Source organism: Oryctolagus cuniculus, chromosome 14 (genome assembly GCF_051225735.1).
Source record: "Oryctolagus cuniculus isolate XC-2025 breed Fujian yellow rabbit chromosome 14, ASM5122573v1, whole genome shotgun sequence".
In the NCBI taxonomy this organism is placed as follows: Eukaryota; Metazoa; Chordata; class Mammalia; order Lagomorpha; family Leporidae; genus Oryctolagus; species Oryctolagus cuniculus.
This window is the reverse complement of record NC_142880.1, coordinates 68,517,136-68,539,151: the sequence shown is the minus strand read 5'-3', so window position 1 is coordinate 68,539,151 and position 22,016 is coordinate 68,517,136. Positions and strand designations below refer to the sequence as shown.

At 44.6% G+C, this 22,016-nt stretch overlaps 1 protein-coding gene and 1 long non-coding RNA gene across 5 annotated transcripts in view; one reads left to right on the top strand and one right to left on the bottom strand.

The window, feature by feature from the left end:
* NIM1K (NIM1 serine/threonine protein kinase) overlaps positions 1 to 22,016 on the bottom strand; it is a 72,125-nt gene that overhangs the window by 35,898 nt on the left and 14,211 nt on the right. For 2 of the 4 annotated variants that reach the window (XM_089312757.1, XM_089312759.1), the window contains exon 1: positions 4,850 to 5,117. The exons of the other annotated variants lie outside the window; for them this stretch is intronic. The gene's annotated coding sequence lies outside the window, so the exon portion shown is untranslated. Of the gene's footprint in view, positions 1 to 4,849; positions 5,118 to 22,016 lie in introns of those variants that run through there. 4 annotated transcript variants of the gene reach the window in all.
* Positions 12,349 to 15,316, top strand: LOC138845190 (uncharacterized). Its single transcript, XR_011382028.2, has 2 exons — positions 12,349 to 12,483; positions 15,118 to 15,316. It is a non-coding gene; the product is annotated as an uncharacterized LOC138845190 (long non-coding RNA).

Here is a 22,016-nt window from a genome sequence, read left to right as displayed (position 1 = left end):
ACATTGCCCTCTTCTGGACCTTTGCGGCATCCACATTATCAAACAGACACACGTAACCATGCTGAAAAACAAATTTGGCCAAGTTAAATGCAATCAAGATTTCAAACTCAATTTAGATTAGCAGTATTACTTGAAAAATATGGTATGAAGATTCACTTGTTACAAGTGAATGTGGTACTTTTTTTTTTTTTTTTTTGACAGCTCAGTGTTCTATTCCCTTCACAAACAATTTACAGAATTGGATTTGAACGTACTCCAACAGAAGCGTTAGAAGACAACTGGGATGGCAATGAGTTTTAAAGAAGTAGGCGTTGATGTGGAAGACTGGACTCAGGAGAGTTTAACACTTTCATCTCCCTCTACTCCTTCAATATAAGAAATACTGTCAGCTGCCCTTTATCAAGTGCAAATTCTGTATTTTTGTCTAACAAACTCTTTTAAGAGCCTCCCCCAGCCACTCTTCCAGCCAGGCATGGAATTTCTGTGTTCTGAAGGCACTCACTTATTCCCACAACGTTGTTTCTTTCCCTCTGTGCCCACGCCTTCCCGTCCTGTGAAGATGGCTCCTGTCTCATTTCCTTCTAAAAGCCTTCTCGGACTACTCCAGTCCACTGTCTCGCCTCCCTCTAGAACAAGTGGCACCAGAGCCCCGGGATCCCACAATCTGGATGCTCTCTAATTCATCTGTGGGAGTGAAGCCTCCTTACAAGCTGTCCTTCCTCCACCCTCCCAGTGCCCCACCCAGCCCTCCCGGCCACTGAGAACGGGACAGCTCAGACACTGACGTCATCGTTTCCCGTGTCCGACACCTGGGTTTTCCTCGGAAGTTCCCGGTACTTTGGAGAGTAATCTCTCGTGTTTACTTTTTTTCCTCAAAGAAACTTTCTTTTAAGGAATACAAACTTCATGCACTTCACAAGTACAACTTCAGGAATAGAGTGATTCTTCCCACCACACCCGCCCTCCCACCCACACTCCCACCCTTCCTCCTCCTCCCTCTCCCATTCCCAGCCCCATTCTCCATTAAGATCCATTTTCCATTAACTTTATACACAGAAGACCAACTCTATGCTAAGTAAAGAGTTCAACAATTTGCATACAAAAAACCGTTCCTCAACTGTTGAGATAAGGGCTGTTCAAAGTTATTACATCTTGAAGTTAATTTACTTCATTTTCTTTTAAAACTAAATTAACTTTAAAGAAGCACCCAAGAATGATTCTTTTGCAAACACTTAGACATAACTGTAACTATGAGACATAAGAATATCTTCCACTTAATACATCAAATGAAATTAAGTCCTTGAGAATGAAGTGTATTGTTAATTAAAAAAGCACCTAAGAAAACAAGCAATGGAGTGGAACACTTAGGCATAACTAAAACATATGAGACATAAGAATATCCTCTACTTAATACACTACAACAAAATAAATCTTTAAGAACAAGTTTTACTGTTAACTCTCATAATACAACTCTTTGAGGACAGAGGTCCTGCATGGGAAGTTAGTGCACAGTGACCCCTGTTGTTAATTTATCTTGTGTTTACTTTTAAAGTTAAGAGAACCAAGCTTCTGATTCTCTCCCCCAGATTTGTTCCTCTCAATTTCCTCTATCTTGGTAAATGGCAACGCATCCTTCAGGCTGAAGCCAAAAAATTCAACTCCTCTTTTCATACCTCATGTTTAATCTGTCAGCAAATCCCAATGCTCTTCCTTCAAAATGTGTCCAGAACATACTCACTTTCCATCAGACAAGCCCCACCAGGTTAACAGGGAGTTATAGCTACAGCCTCTGTAGGTGGTCTCAGAGCTTCTGTCCTGGCCTGCCTACTCGCTCACTGCTAACAGGGTCAGCTTCAAACCAAGCATCCAGAAAGATCCTTCTAAAAGCTGTCATGGCATGTCACTTCTCTACTGACCGCCCTTTGACGGCTTCCCATCTCGCTCACCGGAAGTTAACACCCTAAAATGGCCCTGTGCAAAGTGGCTCACTTCCTGTCAGAGGCCATCTCCTCCAATGCCTCCTTACTCCCCACACTGGACAAGCCACGCATCTCCTCCTGATGCTTCCATGAAGACACCAAGTATGCGCCTAACTTCTGCAAACTCCTACTGACTTCTTAAAGCTCATTTCAGAGGCACATCTTTCAGGAATCTTTGCCAACCCCTCCACCATAAATCAGATAGAGTTCTCTTTTATATTTCATCACCTCTGGCTGGCATTGTGACTTTTCTCCACCACTTCATAAAGTTATAATTTATATATAGGCTGTCTTTCTCATCAGATTGTAAACTTCTTAAGAGTAGGGATCATGTTAGACTTATGCAGACTATATTGCCAGGGGCTATTGTAATTAAGAAAGTATGTAAGAAGAGACAAATAAATCAATAGATCAGAATGGAGTCTAGAAATTAACTCAAATATATACAGTCTAGTTGATTTTCCATCAAGTCATCAAGTCAATTCAATGAAGAAAATTAAGTCTTCTTTAACAAATGGTGCTGAATCGAGTAGATATCTGTATGAATAAAAACTGAACCTCGATCTTTGTCTTACACCATACAAAAAATTAATTTGAGACAGATTATAGACTTAAACATAAAACTCGGGCTGCTATATTGGCATAGCAGGTAAAGTCACTGCCTGGATTGCTGGCATACCATATGGGCGCTGGCTTGTGTCCTGGTGCTCCACTTCTGATCCAGCTCCCTGCTAGTGGCCTAGGAGAAGCAGTGAAAAATGGTCCAAGTGTTTGGGCTCCTGCCACCCAAGTGGGAGACCTGGATGAAGCTCCTAGTTCCTGGCTTCCACTTGGCCCAGTCCTGGCCATTGTGGCCATTTGGGGAGTGGACCAGCAGATGGAAGATCTCTGTTTCTCCTCTCTCTCTGTACTTCTGCTTTTAAAAAAGATTTATTTATTTATTTGAAAGTCAGAGTTACACAGAGAAAAGGAAAGGCAGAGAGAGAGAAGTCTTCCATCCACTGGTTCACTCCCTAATTGGCCGCAACAGCCAGGAGCCAGGAGCTTCCTCCAGGTCTTCCATGCAGGTGCAAGGACCCAAGAACTTGGGCCATCTTCCATTGCTTTCCCAGGTCATAGCAGAGAGCTGGATTGGAAGTGGAGCAGCCAGGGCTTGAACCGGTGCCCATATGGGATGCCGGCACGGCAGGCGGCAGCTTTACCCGCTACACCACAGCACTGGGCCCAATAAATAAATCTTTTTTTTTTTTTTTTTTTTTTTTTGACAGGCAGAGTGGACAGTGAGAGAGAGAGAGAGAGACAGAGAGAAAGGTTTTCTTTTTCCATTGGTTCATCCTCCAATGGCCACCGCGGCCGGCGCACCGCGCTGATCCGATGGCAGGAGCCAGGTGCTTCTCCTGGTCTCCCATGGGGTGCAGGGCCCAAGCACTTGGGCCATCCTCCACTGCACTCCTGGGCCACAGCAGAGAGCTGGACTGGAAGAGGAGCAACCAGGACAGAATCTAGCGCCCTGACAGGGACTAGAACCTGGGGTGCCGGCGCTGCAGGCGGAACATTAGCCTATGGTGCCGGCCCCAATAAATAAATCTTAAAAAACAAACAAACAAACAAACAAAAAAAACCACACACATAAACCCAAGGTGAAATTTCTAAAAGTATATGTTGGGGAATATCTTTAGGAACTTGAAGTAGGTCAAAGTTTGGGGGCTACATTAAAAAGTACAAGCCATAAAAGGGGAAAAAAAGGCTGGCATTGTGACAAAGTGGGTTAAGCTGCTACCTGCGACCCTGGATCCTATATCTGCGGAGTGCCAGTTTGGGTCTCAGCTACTCTGCTTTGGATCCAGGTCCTTGCCAATGTGCCCTGGAAAACAGTGGAAAACGGCCCAAGTACTTGGACTCCTGAACACTCCTGGGAGACCTGGATGGAGTTCCAGCCCCGACCATTGCAGCCATTTGGGACATGAAACAACAGATGGAAGATCTCTTTCTCTCCATCTTTGCCCCCTCTCTGTCACTCTGCCTTTCAAATAAATAAAGTAAATCCTTGAAAAGAAAAAAAGAGAAAAGAATGAGTTTGAATTTATCAGAATTAGAAATTTCTGGGTACCAAAAGATAAGACTAACAAAACCAATAGATAAATCACAGACTAGACTGTATACTCAGCACCCTAAACAATAGGTGACAAGCAGTAAGTGCACAATTAAATGTTGATCAACAGTATAAAAGACTCAGCTTTTTTCCATCACAACACACAGCTATTCTAATGGATCTGGCCAGCTGGGGTAGCAACATCCTGTGATTGTTCAATGGGCACTGCTAGTTAGAGCGGAAATCAATTGTATTGGAGAAGGGAAAGGTATCAAGGTTAATTAATAGTAATAAAATGCGTTAAGCCTGCAAATTCAGGAGAATGTGAATAGGTCACCAGGACCTTTAGAGAATGAAATGAAATAAGGAGTGGGTAACTGTAAGACATTCACATGAGTCTGTAAGCTAGAAACACAGGTGGAATTTTGCCAGATGGACCAGAAGGTGTATGCCTCATTTTTGGTTACCTCATGCTATAGTCTGAGTGATTTGGCTCCCAGACTCAAACACATGCAGATGTTTAAACCCCAAAATCATAAGTTAATGGTATGAAGAGGATGGATATTTAACCCAGTTCTGATGCGTAGAAGGTAGGTCTGGTGGGAGGTGCTTAGGTCATTGGAGGTGTGCCCGCAGGAAGTAATTCAAAGGGTTGGTTGTAAAGACTGAGTGAGGTCCAGGTGCTCTCTTCTTCCTGCCTCCCTTTGTGAGCCTTCCTCCACGCTCTCAGCCATGGGCCATCCACCACCCACATTAGATGCCAAACCAATGGGTCTACCTGATCTTGGACTTGAACTTCCAAACCTGTCGCTCCCCCTCTTCGTGGAGGAACGACACAGGACCCTGCGCTGTTCTTCTGTCTGCTTGGCCCTCCCCGGGTTTGCTGCTGGTTCTTCCCGGGTTGGCTACCGACCCTTCCACCTCCGTGGAAGGGCGGTTCCCCCTGCCACTTTCCCCACTTCCGCGGGGGAGCGGCACACCGCCGGCCGGCTCTCTCGGGGGCTGCACAGGTGTTCCCTCAGATGTTCCCTGTTGCATGTTGTCTCTCTCCTCCTTTATAGTCCTCTTCCACCAATCCCAACTCTGCTACCCACACACCGAGTACGCTGCTCTCCTCCAATCAGGAGCAGGTCCTGCTGTTTATTGGTTGAACTGGAGGCAGCTGTGTAGAAGCTGATACCTCCTCTCCCAGCGCCATATTGTGGGAGAGCAGATGCATAGAATAAGTCTTAATTCCAGTAACTTAGTCTAGTCCAAGTTGCTCCCAGTTGCTCCCCACACAAACCTGTGCTAAAAATACCTTTTCTCTTCATAAAGTCTGCTTCTCCCAGGTATTTTGTTATACTAACACAAATCTGAGCAATACAACTCAGTAATATTAATAATTTCACAATGAGAAAAAGTCCACATCTAAGTGTTCTCTAGCAGATGAGGAGAACCAACATGTGACCTACCTGGATTTTAAGAGGAGTTGGGAGGAGTTTAATCACAGAGAAAGGAGGGAGTCAGAAGGGGAAAATTTATTTAGGTAAAAAGGATTAAATTGGTCCTACATACTTGGATGTGGCATAAACTACGACTGATCATGCATCTTGGTTTGTCTAAGACTATCCAAGTGTTTTCCAAAGGAATTCATATTATCTCCTTTACTCACAGAGCTGTCTCGTTGGTGTGATGACAATGTGGTCACCCTGCTTATGTGTCTTGTTCCTTTCTCTCATTTTTGATAAAGCAAGAATAAACAGCTATGTAGTTGCTGGTCCAATGCACTGCATCATCTGTTGGCGTCACTCCCTGGAAGGATCCTCAAGCCACGTAAGAGGGCTTCTTGTTCCTGATGAAATGACCAGTTTAGGATTGGGCTGAGATTGGAGCAACCGACAGGCTACTGTTTGGTTTGTTTTTGCTGATCCTTCGCGTGGCCAGATGATCTGAGCAGCGGGAGTACAGTGGTGAGTCTTCAATGTAATTATTTTGAACTAATGTAGCTCTTCTTTGCCCCTAAGCCATTATTATTTTAAGCCATATGCTCTTTCCAAGACATAGAAACTGAGGAATGGAATAATTCAGTTAAATGATTTCTCTGGGATATTTCAATGTGAAGAATCTAGAGGAGACTTTTTTTTTTTTAAGATTTTTATATTTATTTGAAAGTCTGAGTTAAGGTGGGGGAGTGAAAGAGGGACATTTTTCATCTGCTGGTTTACTATCCAAATGGCTACAACAGGGCTGGGGCTGGGCCAGGCAGAAGCCAGGAGCTTCTTCCAGGTCTCCCACATGGGTGGCAGGAGCCCAAGTACCTGGGCCATTTTCTGCTGCTTAGCCTTGGTCATTAGCAAGGAGCTGGATAGGAAGGGGGGCAGCCTGGACTGAAACCGGCACCCACATGGCATGCTGACATTACAGGCGGCTGCTTAACCCACTACACCACAACACTGACCTCTAGAGGAGACTTTTATTTATGATCAATTTATTTTCATTTCATCATCACTGTCACAATTTTTTTTTTAAATTTTAAAATTTATTTGACAGATAGAATTAGACAGTGAGAGAGAGACAGAGAGAAAGGTCTTCTTTCCGTTGGTTCATTCCCCTAATGGCCGTTATGGCCAGAGCTATGCCGATCTGAAGCCAGGAGCCAGGTGCTTCTTCCTGGTCTCCCACGCGGGTGCAGGCGCCCAAGCACTTGGGCCATCCTCCACTGCCTTCCCGGGCCACAGCAGAGAGCTAGACTGGAAGAGGAGCAACCGGGACTAGAACCCGGTGCCCATATGGGATGCTGGTGCTGCAGGAGGAGGATTAACCAAGTGAGCCACGGCACCGGCCCATACATTCATTTAACAGATATTTATTAGGGAGCGGCATTATGGAAGATATCTCTCTCTCTCTCTCTCTAACTCTGCCTTTAAAATAAATAAATAAATATTTTTAAAAATGTATTAATCATTTATTGGAGTGTGCACTGTACCTAGTGATTAAGATGTCTATTAAGAAACTCATATCCGGGGCTGGCCTTCTCAGTTTCTCTCTCTCCCTCTATCTCTCTCTGTCTCTGTGTGTGTGTGATCATCTGTCTCTCAAATAAATACATTAAAAGGGCAAATGTTAAAAAAGAACTATGTACTATTAACTCCATCTTCCAATAATGACTTTATGTAAGACTCAATGTCCTCTACGTATGTGAGTGTGTGGTTTAAAATAGACATCTGGCTGCTGAGGTAAGTCAGATGTGAATGTCCAATGTTCAAAAGACATTCTATGCTTCTTCTAAGAAAAATGACCTGTAGTTCTTCAATAAGACAGATCTTAACTGCATAAGCAAATTGTACTTCAGGGGCCAAGCAATGGAAATAGGTTATGAAACATTTTAGTGGGGTGGGCTCAAGTGGAGACAGAGTGTAGGTTCTTACATTCAGTGATGAAAATAATCTACTAAAACTTTCTACTGAATCTTTCTATAGATTTTTCCTAAGCCTCAAAAACAATCTTTCTTGATGCTGCTGTTTTACATGAGAAAACTGACTGGAAAGAGTCTCTAATTAGTGTTTTTAAGGGCTCATACATTTATATTAGAAGCATCACTGTTGGTGCCTTTGATTCTAGTCCATTGATCCGCCCAAGCTTTGGCATCTCAGCAGGAACACATTCACATCACCCTAATTTGAAAGAAAAGCAACTGCTTTCCTGCCCTCTGAATTTTCCACACAGTGGCCCAAAGGTTTCCCATCTTTCATATTTTCCTCTCTGTTCTGGAAACCTCTGAAATGGAGCCGATTTTTCCAAGGTAGAAAATAACTCTTTGCTTCAATAATTGTTTAACAAAGGGAGACAAACCTACATAAGAGAGTTGTTGGTTCGTAGGGGTTCAAGCTGTATTATACATACTCACACAACTACAACGCTGTCTAGAGGCCAGCAGTCACAGCAGACAAGCCACAGCCTGTGATGCTGGCATCCCATATGAGTACCAGTTCAAGTCCTGGCTGCTCCACTTCTGATCCAGCTCCCTGCTAATGCGCCTGTGAAACCAGTGGAAGTGTTTGGAGCCCTGCACTCACGTGGGAGACCGGATGGAGTTCTGGGCTCCTGGTTTCAGCCTGGCCCAAGCCTGGCTGATGCAGCCATCTGGGAATAGAACCAGCAGATAGAGGATTGATCTCTCTCTCCCTATCGTTCCCTCTCTTTGTAACTCTGCCTTTCAAATAAATAAATAAATCTTTAAAAATAACTAAAGGAATTAAAGTGCTATACTGGAAAACATTCACTTAATGGAAACCACCCAGCAGGCTGCCCCAAAATCCTCTTCCTACTACTGTGACCATGTTCTTGAATTAAATATAACCTTCTGATCCCCATCATTCTCGTTTCCTTTCTGCCTTTCACATCTCTGCCTACATCTTCCATTCCAGCTCACCTGCAGATTTCTCGGCTCTAAGATTTTGTCTTGGCCCAAACTGTCCAAGATGGCTAGGGCTCTTCTCCTCCCACGCCTCACTTTAAGGATTAAGGGACAAAGGCCAGAGAGGGTACAGGACTTCATGATTAGCAGAATTCTTTGCCCTTGCTCATCTCTTCCAAAAGGCCTTCATGCATTAAGTACCCGCATTTCCTTATCTTGCTGCTCAAGCTCCAATACCTTTGTCAATTGCACGATGAAAGGTATAGAGTGCACTGCTCTCAAGAGATCACATTTAACTCTAGCCGAGCAACCTGGGTGGAAAGGCAGCCCCTCATCTCATGGCCATCGTGTCTGATTTCTTGGCAGCTTCAGCTTTTCTTTCTTGTGCTGTCATGACCCATAGTTCAGGATTCGTGGGTGGCTCGCTCGGGAGCTGCTGACTCAGTTCCCAAGGAGGACGTTCCCTCAATTTATTTGGCCCATATGAAACAGAAACAGCACCTCTGCATTTTTAAATGCTACTCAGAAAAGAAAGTGCAAACAAAAGGTATTTGCATTTCTTTATAGGTTTAAACCTATAGGGTTCCAGGATCAAAAGAGTAACTTTTTAAAAACTCAAACAGGGGCCCATGCCGTGGCTCAGTAGGTTAATCCTCTGCCTTGTGGTGCTGGCATCCCATATGGGTGCCGGGTTCTAGTCCTGGCTGCTCCTCTTCCTGTCCAGCTCTCTGCTGTGGCCCGGGAGTGCAGTGGAAGATGGCTCAAGTGCTTGGGCCCTGCACCCGCATGGGAGACCAGGAGGAAGCACCTGGCTCCTGGCTTTGGATCAGCGTAGCGCGCCGGCCGCAGCAGCCATTTTGGGGGTGAACCAACGGAGGGAAGACCTTTCTTTTCTCCCTGTCTCTCTCTCTCTCTACCTATAACTCTACCTGTCAAATTAAAAAAAAAAACTCAAATAAATATGTATTTTTATAGGAAACAGAACGATCTCTAGGAAGCCAGGAAATTCATAAATCACATAGGTACAGTCATCTGGACCTTATGTAAGAAAATATGTCAAAACCAAACTGATCGTAAATCTGAAGCAAATCAAGTAAATAATGACATAAATCTCTTAAAGAACATGAGGGACCGACCCTGTGGTGCAACGAGTTAAAGCCCCAGCCTGCAGTGCTGGCATCCCATATGGGCACCAGTTCAAGTCCTGGCTGCTCCACTTCCAATCCAGCTCCCTGCTAATATTCCTGGGGAAACAGCAGAGGATGGCTCAAGTCCTTGAGCCCCTGCACCCGCATGGGAGACCTGGAAGAAGCTCCTGGCTCCTGACTTTGGATCGGCTCAGCTCCGGCTGTTAAGGCCATTTGGGGAGTGAACCAGCAGATGGAAGACCTCTCTGTCTATCTCTACCTCTTTCTGTAACTCTATCAAATAAATAAAATAAATATTAAAAAAAAAAAAAACTTACGTAAATCATGAAGTTGAAAATCACACCAGCCTACCTGGCTTGGAAAAGCAAAATAAACTGTCCTCTAGAAGGCGAGGATGGGAGTGGTTGTTTGGCACAGCAGTTAAGACATTGCTGCTTGGGAAGCCAGCAATTCATACCACAAAGTTGGATTCACGTCCCAGCTCCACTTCCCATTCCAGATTCCTGCTAATGAGCATCCTGGAAGGCAGCAAGTAATGGCTCAAGGACTTTGGTCCTTGCCACTCATGTGGGAGACTGAATTCTGGGCTCCTGGCTTCAGGCTGACCCAAGTTCTGGTTGCTGGGGGCATCTGGGAAGTCAGTCAGCGGAAGGAAGATCTGTCTGTGTCTCCCTTTGTGTCTCAGCCTTTCAAATGAAATAAAAATAGATTGTTTTAAAAAAAAAAAAAAGCTGAAAGAGAAAAAGAGCCTTCCAGCGTCTGGCCACTTCTTTGCTATTCTAAGAGCTTTTGGGCCCAGGCGGCTGCTCAGAGGGCCTATGAGACTGAGGAAGATAAAGGCAAATGTAATTAGAGCCGCTTTCTTCCCTAGAGCGGGAACTGATTTGGGGCTGATTGAAGAAGTGATTACACAATAATGGAGAGGCATTTTAAGAGTTGCCCACCAGGGAGCCAGAGGGCTTTCAGAGCCAATTCTGAGAATTACACACTGTTCCATGGTGCTTGCTAATTGACCCAGTATTTCTGGCTGGAAAAAAAAAAGGTCTCCCCAAGGAGGCGAGTTAAAGTAGATAATGAGGATTTCTCGTCTCTCAGGGCAGCTTCTCTAGAGCAGGGCTTCTACTCTGCAGGTCAGACATTATTTAACTGCAGGGAACAGCAAGGAGACCACAGACTGACCAAGGAGATTCCGAACTCTGCTGTGATTCTCCGCTCAGATCTACCTCCCAGTCCCCCGCCCCTGCCCCGGGCTACTTTAGCTTGAGCAGTAGGAATGATTGGTGATTGTGAAGATAAAGGGTTCGTAGTGAAAACAACAGTGAGGTCCATGAAATGGGCACATTTCTGAGAGTTTCATGATAGCAGTAGCTCATTCCACTGACATGGAGCTCTCCCCATCGGTAAGGAAAGATACAGTGCGTGCACCATGCAGGAAAAAGCTGCAGGTGTGAGCGCCCAGCCGCCAGCAGGGCAGGGCTGGGGGAATACAACTGGGGTGGAGGTGGAGAATTCAGGCAACACTGACATTTTTCAGTGTTTGCCTCTGTGTATGCTTTTGTTGTTTTGGCTACTTGTCACGACACAGGGGATTTTCTTGGCTGAAGACATTTATCTTTCCTGCTGTCAACTGGGGAATGTGGCCTGTCTCCGATAACTATGTTTATGACTGGGTCTCATTCTTGATACAAAAACCTGGTCCATTTGCCTGAAATGATTGAGCCCCGCTCTCCCACACTGAGATTTTACAAAAGTTTGAATCCAGAAATATGAGGACTTGGAAAGAACTGATATTGGGTGTCCTATAAGCCGTTGGGATGGTGACAGTTAACCAATTAATTATAGAATACAACCCGAGGCAAAGGTGGGAGCTCCAACACTGATGATGAAAACCACCTGCCGTGAGAATAGATGCCAAATGTAGAAACGACAAGCAGTGCAAGTCCAAGAGCCAAGTGCCCTGTCATCCAAGGCACTTTTGGGTGCCTGTGCGGTACTCTGGGCCTACGGGAGCGTGGAGAAGGAGATGAGGTTACAAGTCAGAAGATGTCTGGTAGACTTGACATTTGTCTTTGCTTCTTTTGAAAATTAGGGCTGAATGAATCCTGAAAGAAAACAGTGTAGTGAATGCCAGCCCAAAATCAGGGAGAAAATGCACTCATCCACAGTGCCCTTGATGCCCCAGAACATCCAGGACAACCCCAGGGAAGTATTTAGCTGCTGCCTAGGGCCTCCTTCCCAGATGGGGAAATTTGGGGTCTAGGGGTGGTGGGTTAATCGTTTGCCACAATGGGATAAAGCTATGTCTCCACCAGGCTGCCTCCTCTCCTTTGTCTCAGAGCCACAGTCCCAGAGTGAGCAGGGGGACCAGGTCACCTGTGCTTGGAGAAGCCACCATAAAAGAGAGAGGATAAAAGAATGGGGACCCTGCTGAGCCTCCTGTCCTGAGCCATGGTTGAGTCATGAGCCTCATGACAGAGATGAGCTGAAGCTGTGGGTATGTTGCAGGCTGAATCTGGTCCCAAGGATTTTAAAGGCTGTGGAAGGGTTTATTTTGGGCCCTTAGATGAGGGCATTTAAAAATACTCATTGGAGCCTGGACGCAGTGCAAAAGGATGGAGGGATTCTGCAGTGGGAACAGATGCTGGGGGCATGCCTGCCAAGTGTGGGAATAGTAAGTCTGAAGGCTGTGCATCCTGTCAATCAAGTGAGAAATCTGGTTGCTCTCCCAGGCTTCTCTCCTGCCGATCTTCCCACTTCTATACTGCCTGATGCTCTCGCAAACATACTGGCTCTACACCAGGCAGGACTGCATGCTACATTGGATAGGGACGCACCAGCACACTAGGGAATCAAGGAGGCAGAAATGTAAGTGTTAAAATATTTTGCCTGGGTGTATGTTTTTATTTTTTTATTTAATGAATGCATTTTTACATAGATACAACTTTAAGAATATAGTAGTTCTTTCCCCCATGCCCCACACCCCGCTCCCATCCCACTTCCCATTCCCTCTCCCATCTCCTTCTTCATTATGGATCATTTTTAGTATGACTTTATATACAGAGAACCAACTCTATGCTAATCATAGAGTTCCACAATTTGCCCCCACGCCCACACACAACATATAGAGTTCAGTTTGGGGAGAGAATTTGCAGTCGATTCTCATATTGCAATTCAGTAGGGACAGAGGTCCTACCTGGGGAGCAAGTGCGCAGTGACTATTGTTGTTCCCTTAACAATTAACACTCTTATTTATGATGTCAGTGATCACCCGAGGCTCTTGTCGTGGGCTGCAAGGCTATGGAAGCCTTTTGTGATCGTAGACTCTATCGGCATTTGGACACGGCCATAAGCGAAGTGGATGTTCTCTCTCTTCAGAGAAGAGTGTCTCCTTCTTTGATGACCCTTCCTTTCCTCTGAGGTCTCCCAGAGATCCTCTGTTTAGGATTTTTTTTTCCAGGGCCTTGTCTTTCCATGCCTGAAATGCTCTTGCAGGCCTTTCAGCCCGACCAGGAAGCCTTATGGGTGGATTCTGAGGTCAGAGTGTTATTTACTGCGAAAGTCATTCTACGAGTCTGCTATGTGGACTGCTTCCTATGTTGGTCCCTCCTTCCTTTTTTAATTCTATTATTTTTACCAGATACTTGATGTTATTTATATCATCCCTTTTAAACTTAGACCAGTCTATCTGTTGCCTTTAACATTTAATATGATCATTGTAACAGTGAAGACGGTGTTTATACCACCGATTCTTATGGGTTTGGAGCCCCATGACTAGTTCTTAGGCTGCACCCTGAGAGGTGAGTCTGTGTGCCTGTGTGCAGAACTAGACGGCTTTACAGTTTTACACTACCTCCCCCATCTCTTATTCCCTCCCTTGTTTTTAACTGGGATCTTTTTCCAATTGCCTTAAAATACATATAATTAACTCTGTGTTACATAGAGACTTTAGCATATAGTATAAAGTAGAGAGATGAGAGAGAAAGAAAGAAAACAGAGTAAAAAACTGACAAAACAAACAAACTAAAGGATATATATAATAAAAAAGTAACAATGGTTAACTGTCTCTCGACAATCAGGTCAAGGATTCTTGAAGACATTGGTTCTAAAAGTGACTATTTTGCTTCTATAGCTTTCTTGATGTATGTTTTTAAATGCACCTAAGTAATCATCATGAGAGAAGTTACTTTACTTACATTTATTTTAGGATTAGTTTTGCTTCAGTTTCATTTCAAATTGCCTGTAGGGCATGATGGCTTCTAAGAAATAGAGCTGGTCCCAACAGCCGGAGCTGGGCCAGGGCAGAAGCCAGAAGTTGGAAAGTCAGTCCAGGTTTCCCATGTGGGTGGTAGGAATTAATCATCTGAGCCATTAACTCCCAGTGTCTGCATTAGCAGGAAGCTGGAGGCAGGAGCCAGAGCTGGGTATTGAACCCAGGTCCTCTGTATGATTCACAGGCATCTTACTCACAAGACTAAATGCTCACTCTCTCCTAATCCCACCCTGTGCCTAGTTGCAGGAAACAGGCTCCTCACAGGCCTTCCCGCTTCCTGTCTTGCCCAGCTCACCTTTGTTCTCCAGGAAACCATCTATGCAGTTATTTCAAAATGCAAACTTTTTTTTTAAAAGATGTATTTATTTGAAAGTCAGAGGTACAGAGAGAGAGAGAGAGAAGAGACAGAGATCTTCCATCTGTTGGTTCACTCTCCAAATGGCTGCAATGGCTGGGCCTGGGCCGATCTGAAGTCAAGATCTCTCCCTCTCTCTGTAACTCTGCCTCTCAAATAAATAAATAAATAAATAAATAAAAATTTAAAAAATCTATCTGTAAGACAACACTCGATCTCCATCGTGTGGTCTAGCAAGCTCTTCAGGATGTACTTCCTGATTTTATCTCTGACCTCATTTCTCCTTTGGCCTGCTGCCACCTGTCTGCCTTCCATGTACCCTATTTTTGAAGCGCATCAAAGTACTTGAGGCCCCAGCAACACGCGTACAGTTTCATGCTTCAGTGCCTTTGTAGGCGGGATTCCCTACGCGGACTACTCTCCTCACACCATTCCCCACGAACCACCAAGCTCTATCCCTCTAGGAAGCCTTCTGGACGCCCTCATGTTTGTGATGTCCCTGGAGTCTTTCGCGCTCCCCTCTGCTGACAATTATTTCTCCCCGGCACAGTCATTTGCGTGCACTTCTCTGACCCTCTAGATGACGACAGTAGCAAGGGCAGTGATGTTCTGTTTGTCTCTGTCTCTAAACAGCGCCTGGAACATGCTAGTTCCTCAATACATATTTATGGAATGGACAAATAAATGAATTTAAATAGGTTGTATTTTGTTGCTAAGCACAAAAATCACTTTTAAGTTCTTATTTTATGAGATCAATTTTACTTCATTTTCTTAACTATCTAATGATTGAAATTCTGCCAGTTATTCAAACCCAAGCTCTGATTCTTCCTTCTCCTTCCCTCCCCTCCTGTCTCTTCTCTTCCTGATACCCCAGCATCCAACATCTTCAAATCCTGACTGATGTTTGAGTGACTTGGGTACAACCTGGACTGACTTTCCAACTTCTGGCTTCTGCCCTGGCCCAGTTCCGGCTGTTGCGACCAGCTCTATTTCTTAGAAGCCATCATGCCCTACAGGCAATTTGAAATGAAACTGAAGCAAAACTAATCCTAAAATAAATGTGAGTAAAGTAACTTCTTTCATGATGATTACTTAGGTGCATTTAAAAATATACATACACGGGTACACTGTTGTCCCGTGAATTTTTTTTTTTTTTTGACAGGCAGAGTGGACAGTGAGAGAGAGATACAGAGAGAAAGGTCTTCCTTTGCCGTTGGTTCACCCTCCAATGGCTGCCACTGCCTACGCGCTGCGGCCGGTGCACCGCACTGATCCGATGGCAGGAGCCAGGTACTTCTCCTGGTCTCCCATGGGGTGCAGGGCCCAAGCACTTGGGCCATCCTCCACTGCACTCCCAGGCCACATCAGAGAGCTGGCCTGGAAGAGGGGCAACTGGGACAGAATCCGGCGCCCCACCCGGGACTAGAACCTGGTGTGCTGGCGCCGCTAGGTGGAGGATTAGCCTATTGAGCCACGGTGCTGGCTGTCCTGTGAAATGTTGTGGGGCAGTTCCTCAACCTTACTCATTTCAGGATTCCAGTACAGAGGAACAGGAGTCCGTACATGAGAGCTGAATGGATTTAAATTGTACAGATCTTTTTAAAAGTAGCCTGGAAGCCAGAAGATACAAAAATAGATAGTTCTCTTTTTTGGCTCAAAAAAAAAAAAAGAAAGAAAAAGAAAAACCCTACCAAAAACAACTGTTGTATTATAAAAAAGGCAAATTTTAAAAAAACAGCCAATTAAAAAAAACATGTCGAACCTTTTCTCCTGAAACAAAGGCAGGTTTGTTACAAGTGTCCCCCGGCAGAGCCTCTTTGCTGGAAAACGTCTCAGCACCGTGGGTCGGATGAGACACTCCCAGTGCTTCTGCACATTTTAAGACTCCCGGGCAAGCATGCTGCAAGTGTGGGCAGACATTCCTAAGGAGGCTATTTGAGTTGGAAGCATGAAAATGTTTACAGAGCAGCGTTTGCTCCAGCCCACAGACAATAAAAACAACCTGATTGTGGTTTCTCCTGGCAAGGCTGCACACTGAGAGTGAAAAGGCTCCATTTTCTGTCTGTTGGTATTTTTAGGCGGTGATAGGTTAGCAGCCCCCAGCAGAATGTGCTTCATTTTAAAGCAGGAGGAGCAATCTTTGCTCGATTTTCAACTCTGTACTCTTCAGTTCCTCCACACAGTTCTGGGAGTATCCACAGCCCCGCGCTTGCCTGTGTCCTTCTCCCTACTCATGGCCCTCTGTGTTTACCCTTCCTCGGGAGAGCCAAAACCAATACTAATTACCAGTGAATCAATCCTCACTGCCTGCACACTGGAAGGTCAGTGTTTACCTGGGATTCCAAGGCATGCCTCGTTTCTCTTCCCCAAAGATCAAACACTCACAGCAAATATCAAGCTCTGAAGAAAAGTTCTGAGATCTGCATTATGCAATGTATCCCTGAAGTTTCACCTTGCCCATAGCACAATGTCCTTTCAGACCTAGCTAGCATTACATATCCGGTTTTCCCTACCTGAAACAAACTTTTTCTTTTTTTTTTCTCTTCTCCTTTTTTTAAAGATTTATTTTATTTATTTGAAAGACAGAGTTACAGAGAGAGGTAGAGACAGAGAGAGAGGTCTTCCATCCGCTGGTTCACTCCCCCGATGGCCGCAACGGCCAAAGCCAGGAGTCAGGAACTTCTTCCGGGTCTTCCACATGGGTGCAGGGGCCCAAGGACTTGGGCCGTCTTCTACTGCTTTCCCAGGCCATAGCAGAGAGCTGGATCAGAAGAGGAGCAGCTGGGACTAGAACCCGTGCCCATGTGGGATGCCAGCGCTTCAGGCCAAGGCTTTAACCTGCTGCGCCACAGTGCCGGCCCCAAACTTTTCTTTTCTTAGTCAGCCTTCAAAACTGGCCCCAAATAAACCTTTCTTGGTGTGTTCTCCACTCACCCACAGTGCATTGCTCCATCCTTTGAACTCCACGCATACCTTGATGATATGGGTTACCTTCAGCCTCTAAAACTGACCTTCCTCTGATCATTCATTTTCCCGTCCTTATGACTTCCTGGCATTTAGTGCAACCCAGGACATGATAGGTGCTAAATAAATAGTAGCAAAAATAAACAAAAGAATTAAAGCTTTACATATGAATGGTGCTGTAAGACACAATTAATAGCACCTTTTGAAGGACATTTGCAAGTGGTCATTCTTTCACTTGGTGTTAGAGTTGCATCGATAGCATTATATTCAGTATACCAGTGACAGTGGACTAAAAGCTACTTCTATTAAGTGTTTAGTATATACCAACACTGACCATTATAACAAACTCTGTAAGACAGAGAGTAAAATTTCCAGTGTGGGGTGAGGGTGCTGGCACTGTGGTTTAGCAGGAAAAGCTGCTGCCTTCTACACTGAAATCTCATTTGAGCACTTGTTTGAGTCCTGGCCGCTCCAGTTCCAGCCCAGCTCTCTGCTAATGCTCCTGGGAAAGCAGCAGAGGCTGGCCCAAGTCCTTGGGTCCCTGTACCTGTGTGCAGACCTGGCAGAAGCTCCTGGCTCCTAGCTTCTGTCTGGCCCAGGCCTAGCCATCACGGCCATTTGGTAGTGAACCAGTGGATGAAAGTACTCTCTCTCGCTCTCGCTCTCACTTTCTTTGTTTCTCTCTGTAACTCTGGCTTTCAAATAAATAAAATAAATCTTTAAAAAATAAAAATAATTTAAAAAATTAAATTTCCAATGGGCTGATGGAATAATTAAAGTTTAGAGAGCTTGAGGAATTTGTCCAATCAGAGAACCAGTGAGTGACAGGGCTGGGGGGGGGGGGTGCAGGTCCTTGTGATCATCCCTCTGGCTGCCTCCATCTGCAGTACAGTGGAACGTAAGGAATAGGCCACCACCATGAAGTCTGGTTTCAGTGTGGCCAGGGCATGAATCAGCTATATAAGCCAGGACAGGCAGGAGAATCAGCAAGGAAAATTCTTTTTTTTTTTTTTTTTTAAAGATTTATTTATTTACTTGAATGTCAGAATTACACAGAGAGAGAGGAAAGGCACAGAGAGAGAGAGAGAGAGAGAGAGAAAGTCCTCCATCCACTGATTCACTCCTCAATTGGCCACAATGACCAGAGCTGAGCTGATCCGAAACCAGGAGTCAGGAGATTCCTCCAGGTCTCCCACATGGGTGCAGGGGCCCCAAGACTTGGGCTATCCTCCACTGCTTTCCCAGGACACAGCAGAGAGCTGGACAGGGAGTGGAGCAGCCAGGATTTGAAGTGGTGCCCCTATGGGATGCCCGCACTGCAGGCAGGGGTTTAACCGTCTACGCCACCAAGCCAGCCCAGAAAATTCTTTTCATGCTTGTTTTTTTTTTTTTTTAAATAGATCATTGGGACTGATGACATACATCTGTAATAGTAAATATGCCAATTAAATTACCCTTTATTCCTAACTTTGTAATGGAGTTGCTATGCCCACTGCAAGTATCCAAGGTGACTTGATAAAATTTCAGACAACATTATGGGAGTGGGAAGCAATCTTTATAGCTCAAGTCCACCTAGTAATGATTATCATTATTACTAAATGTCTCAATGGAGGTTACAAATAAAGTACAAAGTAATAAGTGTATAATAAATAAATACATGGGGTTGGCATGGTGGTGTAGCAGGTAAAGCTGCCACCTGCAGTGCCAGCTTCCCGTATGGGCACTGGTTCAAGTCCTGGCTGTCCACTTCTGATTCAACTCCCTGCTATGGCCTGGGAAAGCGGTGGAAGATGGCCCAAGTGCTTGGGACCTTGCACCCATGTGGGAGACCTGGAAGAAGCTCTTGGCTCCTGGCTTTGGATGGGCCCAGCTTCAGCCGCTGTGGCCATCTGGGGAGTGAACCAGCGGATGGAAGATCTCTCTTTCTCTCTCTCTCTGCCTCTGTGCTTTTCAAACAAATAAATCTTTAAAAATAAATAAATAAATAAATAAATAAATAAGTAAATACATATGTAACAATTTTCAGTATATTTGTATCATAGAAGAAACAAGCTACATCTATGCTAAAATCAAAATTCAGGCCATCTTGGAACAGAATATCTGTTGAAAGTTTAGCAGACCATACAAGAAAGCAAAAATTACACACTTCATCAACATAGATACCAAAAATTTAAAATAAAATAGTACTAAATCAAACTCACAAGTATATTGGAAAAGTGTGACTAAGTAAGGCTTCTCCCAGGAATACGTGCCTAGCTTAACAATAGAAGGTGTGTGAATTTGGCTCAACACTTAAGTTGTTTAAAGGAAAAAAAAAATCCCAAAATGTCACCTGAGCAGATGCAGAAAAACATTTGATAAAACTGCACACTATTTATGAATAAAAATATTAGCAAATTAGGTATGGGAGGCAGGGGAGTTGGCCAACCTGGTTAAGACTGTCTGCCAAAACCTTTATTTCAAATGATGAAATACCAGAAGCATTCTCCACAAAGTCAAGAAGACCAAGATGCCTTCCAATACCATTTCTATTCAACATTCATTGAAGCCTCTAGCCAATAAAAGAAGACAAGAACTAATTATCGAAAAGGAAGAAATAATATTGCTTTCATTTGCAGACAAGGATTCTGAACATAGAAAATCCTGGAGATTCATAAACCATTATGTACTAGTAAGTAAGTTCAGTAAGTGCTGCTGAAGACAAGAGTAATGTGCCAATTTTCTGCAACACCTTAGTTCAAAATAATAATCTGGTAATAAGGAAATGCAGTAATGAAACATGTTCCATCACGCTAATAGCAACAAAATTCATAAATTACCTACGAATAAACCTAACAAAGGAGTTGGCAGAGATACATCGAGACAATTAGGGAAGAGGGATCTTATTGGATGTTCCTGTCAGTCAGCCGGAGCAGGAAGTGCTCAGCAGATGTTTCTGTCTTCTGTAAGTGGAAAGTTGGCGAGATCAAAATCTACCTGAGAAAGACATCATAAAACAAATGAGGACCAGTGTTGTGACGTAGCTGGTAAACTGCTGCCTGTGATGCCAGCATCCCATATGGGCGCCAGTTCATGTCCCAGCTGCTTCACTTGCGATCCAGTTCCTTACTAATGGCCTGGGAAACACGTGGAAGATGGCTCAAGTTTTTGGGCACCTGCCACCCATGTGGGTGACTTGGATGAAGTTCCTGGCTCCTACTTTTGGCATGCCCCGGCCCTGGCTGTTGTGGTCATATGGAGAGTGAACCAGTGGATGGAAGATCTCTCTCTTTCTCTTTCTCTTTCTCCGTCTCTCCCTCTCTCTCTGGAGCTTTGACTTTCAAATAAGTAAATAAATCTTTATTATTTTTTAAGATGTATTTATTTCATTTGAAAGTCAGATTTACAGAGAAAGAGAGGCAGAGAAAGCGAAGTCTTCCATCTGCTGGTTCACTCCTCAATTGGCCACAATGGTGGGGAATTGTGCCGATCTGAAACCAGGAGCCAAGAGCCAGGAGCCAGGAGCTTCTTCAGGGTCTTCCATGCAGATGCAGGGGCCCAAGCACTTGGGCCATCTTCCACTGCTTTCCCAGGCCATAGCAGAGAGCTGGATCAGAAGTGGAACAGCTGGGAATTGAACCGGCACCCATATGGGATGCCGGCACTGCAAGCAGCAGCTTTACCCACTATGCTATAGCACCGGTCTCATAAATAAATCTTTAAAAAACAAAAACAAGGGCCGGGCCAGCTCTGGCCGTTGCGGCCAACTGGGGAAGACCCTCTCTCTCTCTCCCTCTTCTTCTTTCTCTGTGTAACTCTGACTTTTAAAAAAAATATTTAAATCTTTTAAAAAAGTTTATTTTCATTTACTTGAAAGATAGAGCACTAGAGAGGGGGGCGGAGAGAGAGAAAGATTCCCTCCCATTGATTCAATGCCCAGATCCTGCAATAGCCAAGGGTGGGCCTGGTCAACGCAAGGAGCTGGGAACTTCCATTCAGGTCTCCCATTTGAGATGCAGGGCACCAAGCCTCCCAGGATACATTAGCAAGAAGCTGGACCGGAAGTGGAATAGCCAAGACTCAAACTGCCATTCCCATATGGAATGTGGGTGTCCCTAGAGGCTTCTTAACCTGCTGTGCCAAAACACCTGCCTTTACCCGTGGATGCTAAACCACACTGTGAGCACTTGCAGGCAGGATCCTGGAACAGGTCCAGGTGGTATCACTCGGTACCTTGAGGACTTCAGTCCATAATGACCTTCTCAATAGACAATTTAAACATCAATATCCCTGGCCTGAATACACCCGAGAGTGGCCCTGTGATATCTGGTAGCACTGTTTCCCAAAGGAAAATCTGAACAAACACAGGTTGGGATGACTGAACACGCAGATTATCTAGATTCTAAATCTTTCATTTCAAAAATAAAAGTGTTGTGGAAATAAGGTTGCAAAACATTGGGATTGTCTGTTAGGAAAGGTGGATTTTTACGGAAAGTTGAGATCAGCTCTGGTAATGTCACCATGATCCACTAAACAAACACAATAGGTTAGTGCATTTATTACCATAGACCTAATAAAATGTTAACAGCGATAGTAAGAATTCAATTCTACAATGCCAGGAACTGCTGTCCTGGGGAACTGAAGGGAGCTTTTAAGTTGTACAGGAGTTGTGGGGTAGGGGTGAGCTGGAGATGGCAGAAGGAAAACTACAGGCCACCAGAATCATTCAAGTGAGGACAAAATGAGGGTGGAGGGGTGATATTAAAGAAACAGCAATCGGCTGTGTCAAGCTGATTAGCCCTGTAAGGTGATTAGAACATCTCAGGACAG